This window comes from Suncus etruscus, chromosome 7 (assembly GCF_024139225.1).
Source record: "Suncus etruscus isolate mSunEtr1 chromosome 7, mSunEtr1.pri.cur, whole genome shotgun sequence".
NCBI lineage: Eukaryota > Metazoa > Chordata > Mammalia > Eulipotyphla > Soricidae > Suncus > Suncus etruscus.
In genome coordinates this window covers 34,561,901-34,566,184 of record NC_064854.1, presented here as the reverse complement: position 1 = coordinate 34,566,184, position 4,284 = coordinate 34,561,901, and the positions used below count along the sequence as shown (strand labels likewise).

General features: G+C 40.4%; 1 pseudogene; it reads right to left on the bottom strand.

Moving 5' to 3' along the window:
• Positions 1–3,928: 3,928 nt before the first annotated feature.
• On the bottom strand, positions 3,929–4,018 carry LOC126015313 (uncharacterized; annotated as a pseudogene).
• Positions 4,019–4,284: the final 266 nt, after the last annotated feature.

The following is a 4,284-nucleotide window of genomic DNA, read 5'->3' as shown; positions in this document are numbered from 1 at the left end:
AGTAGCTACTGGCTCTTCCTTCCTCATCTCCAGTCACTTCTCTCAGCAGGCTCAGCCCTCCTCAAGGCTGACTGATGACTCATCAGGCAGTTCAAGGGGCCTTGAGGGCTCATCATCCAGTGAGCTGGCTCCAGTCCTGGCTGACACTCAGCTCCATGGGATCCAAGAAACAAAGCTGGAGACAGGTGGAAACAGCCGAGTCACTGGTCTCTTCCAGCAGGCCCAGGAGACCAAGGATTGCTGATAGGGACTTCCCTCTTCCAGGGAAGGTCTGATGGCACAGACCCTGCGACTGCAGTGATGCCCCCTCATCAGAGGAGGCCTGTGCTAACTTCATACCTTGGGCCAAGTGACAGGATTTCTCTTGGTGTGGGTGACTGATTTCCTTTCCACACAGACCCACCGGAGGTCTCTTGGCTCCTCAGGGTTGGTGGCAGAGACTGTGTTGTAGTGGCTTGTGCCCTGTGGCCAAGGTCACAAGGTGTTAAATCTTGTAGGTACTTTCTTTTTTGTCACTTAATGGCTACATGTAGTTTCTTCCTTATCACCTCCAGGATAAGTGTAAGGGTTCCTTTCACAGGTAAAGAAACTAAGACTCTCCTTACTTTGCTTCTGTGGATGATTCTCCTTACTTAGGTTTTATCTCTCTTGTCCTTTCATGAAATATGCTTTCTTTGCCATTTTTTAAAAAACAGAAAAATATCTACAGGAGTATTCTGAGGATTTGGATTAAAAAATGTAGATTAGAAATCACTTCTTCAAACATTTAGAAACTATGAAAGCAAGAACTTGGCTAAATATTTTCGTACCTATAATGTATAGCAAGTATATATTTATGTGATTTGTGGATTCATTTCTCTTCCTTTGTACGGGAGAAAAATTTATTTCTTTTGAAAAAAAATACATTTTTATATGAAAGTGCCTTGTCATTTATTTGTCTAGTTATATTCTGAATTCTGACTGGAAGACTTGCTTTCCATTGGGAAATACCTCTGTGTCTAGATCCTGGTCTCCAAAACTAAGGAATCTGAAAATGGAGAAGATGGTCACAGGGCAGAAGTTCCTAGAGCAAAGGAAGCTATAGTGAGCAAGACATTGCTGGTTCTTACCACTGCCCATGGCTGGGCCTGTTTGCTTGGAGATGATCTAAAGATTCAGCTCCACCCCAGGCTTGGGAAAATGCTGGAAGCATTTAGAAATCAATGAGGAGGATCAGTGTCAACATCTCTGGTTCAAGTGCTCACTTGTGTGTTGTATTTCTGAATTGTAAATGGATTCTAACCTAACAATATGCTTTTTGCAGTCATAGCTATGACCCTCAATGTGCTACAGTATACCCAGGCCCAGCAGTGCCTGGAGCAGCCCTGAAGGGCCTCAAACCACTTGAGCTCACAGGGCTCCAGCACCTCCTGGACCCCTGAGCTATGAAATGTCTGCCCTGCAAAACTGGACAGGGTTGCCACTGTGTCCCCAAAGTACTTCTTGGGAGGCTCCTCCTCACTAAAATTAACTGATTCTGCTGACAGTATCTGTACTTGACCGGTATTAGCAACAGGGCTCATCGCAGGCTATATTAGATTCCAGATGGATACAGAGTCAACAGTCAGGTTCCCTTTAGAGTTCAGTACAGCCTAAGGACTGTCTTTTCCCCCTCCACCATGCCCCATCTGGACAACTTCCTATCTGTGTCTCTGATGGCTATATCAGATCAGCTCTTGCTGGATATTTCTTTCCTTTCAGTTAACTCCCTTAGCTACTGTCAGTGGGCCAGTGATCCATGCCCCTCATTCTCTTAAGTGCCTTTTTTTTCTCAAGTGACCATCCTAAAATTCTGGACAGAGGAGGTGGAAGGAGAATGTATTTGGCTAATTGATCTAGAGGAGGAGGTAAGTCTACTCAGATGCAGAGTTGTGCGCACACTGGCCACTGTTGGCTTAGAGCCCAACTGAGCACAACCACCTGCTGGCTCAGCACCTTTCCATATAATTAAGTCATCTACCAAAAGCCTGCAGTTTGGAATAGTAAAAAAAAAAGCATTGGATTGAAGTGCAAGAAAGTATAGATGTGTTTTTTCCCCTTAATCAGCAGTTCCATTAAGAAAATTTATTTTAGTGATTTGGAAGCATGAAGATTTTAGTTCAGACTTGGGTGTTTTTCAGTCATTATGCAGTCCTTAGTCAGCAGATTCAAAGAAGAAACTTGAAAAAACCCAAGCCTCTAGTTCAACTGTAAGACTTAGTCCCAACGGCAGCCATACCTGCTTCAACTCAGTTGAGCATCTGTTAGGGGTCCCCAGAAAATTAAATGGTAATCAAGGCAAAACTACCTCTGTCTCTAGATCCTGGTCTCCAAAACTAAGGAATCTGAAAATGGAGAAGATGGTCACAGGGCAGAAGTTCCTAGAGCAAAGGAAGCTATAGTGAGCAAGACATTGCTGGTTCTTACCACTGCCCATGGCTGGGCCTGTTTGCTTGGAGGTGATCTAAAGATTCAGCTCCACCCCAGGCTTGGGAAAATGCTGGAAGCATTTAGAAATCAGTGAGGAGGATCAGTGTCAACATCTCTGGTTCAAGTGCTCACTTGTGTGTTGAATTTCTGAATTGTAAATGGATTCTAACCTAACCATATGCTTTTCGCAGTCATAGTTATGACGTGCAAGTTTCAGACGCACATCCTTATCTTACCCTGACACATCTGTCTCTGCATTAGCAGAGCTGGAAGGCTGCCTGGTTATCACAAGAATTTCCAGGCATCAGAATTCCCTGTTGCTTGTCAAGTCTAAAGTAGATTGTGTTCACATTGAAGCTCAGGTTCAGCTGAAGTTTTCTCTGATAGTTTGCTCTAAACCTTTGGGTTGCTGAGTTTTGCACCATACAGGACAGTTGACTTCCCCCTGGTCACTTCTATCTACAGGTAGAATTCTGAGTGGAAATTCTGGCTGGAAAGTACAATGCAGTAAAACATCAAAAATTGTAGGGATACCAGAAAAAAATAAGTACACAGATGTAAATCCCATTAACCATTTCAAGAAGCCTGATTCAAGTACTGCAGATGTTCAATCTCTTCATCCTTGCAACAACATTGGGACTATACTGTTTGTCTCATTTCAAAGAACTAACCAGTTATGCTTCTTAAACTGCTGCAAAGCAATAATATTTTTCCTAAGCAATGACTATACTGGAGATCTCTTCCAAGTGTGGGCTTTTGTTTCATTTTGGGCATTTCTAAATTAAGCCCTGGAATAAGACCTTACTGCTAATAGACAATCACTTGTAATATGTATGTAAGCTGAGATAATAGGCTACATCAATATCTATTCATGTTAATGTAACTGAGAAATCAGACCTGATAATACAAGTCTGTGTCCAGTATTGAAAAAAAAAAGGATGTTAATTTTTCTGGTGTCATGATTGGTTTAAATTATCTCTTCTAAAATATAAGCATGTATTCAACTTCAATATAATGAATTCATTTGTTACCCAGCCACATAGGATTTTTTAAATCAAATTTCTTTCTAAAACAATAGGATGTAATAGAACACAGAAGAATAAAATAGTCAATGACTTGTCAGTTGATAAATAATACATTAAATCTATTGGAAGAGAGTGTTGGAGAAATACTTACATTTAAAAATAAAAGAGCTTTATAATAAACTTTATAATTCATACCTGGAAGATTTCAAAAGCAGTGTTAGGGCAAATTATTTTATGTGTTTCTTCACTGGGTTGTATTTGAGAAAAATTGATGTTCCAAAATCCTTACTTTTGTATATACAAATATTTTTATCAAATATTATTAACTTTTCAAATGCAAAGGCATAGTCTATGATGGTCTTCCCAGGTCTTATTTTTTTAATCCAAAGAAGGGATTAATAAAAAATTAAATATTTATAAAACTGTATTTTAACTTAAATTTTTGGGGAGGATATAAAAATATGGAACGCTTCACAAATTTGTGTGTCATCCTTGCGCAGAGGCCATGCTAATCTTCTCTGTATTCTTCCAATATTTTACTTAATTTTTGTTTGTTTGTTTTGTTTTTGTGTCACACCCAGCGGTGCTCAGGGGTTACTCCTGGCTGTCTGCTCAGAAATAGCTCCTGGCAGGCACAGGGGACCATATGGGACACCGGGATTCGAACCAACCACCTTTGGTCCTAGATCGGCCCTACTTAAATTTTTAAAGTCATTTGCTCCAAGATAAATTTGGATAGCATGATAACCGTGGAATAATTAATTTTAAGTCAATCCAAAACTTGAATTGGTCATTAGTGATAAAGTGATTT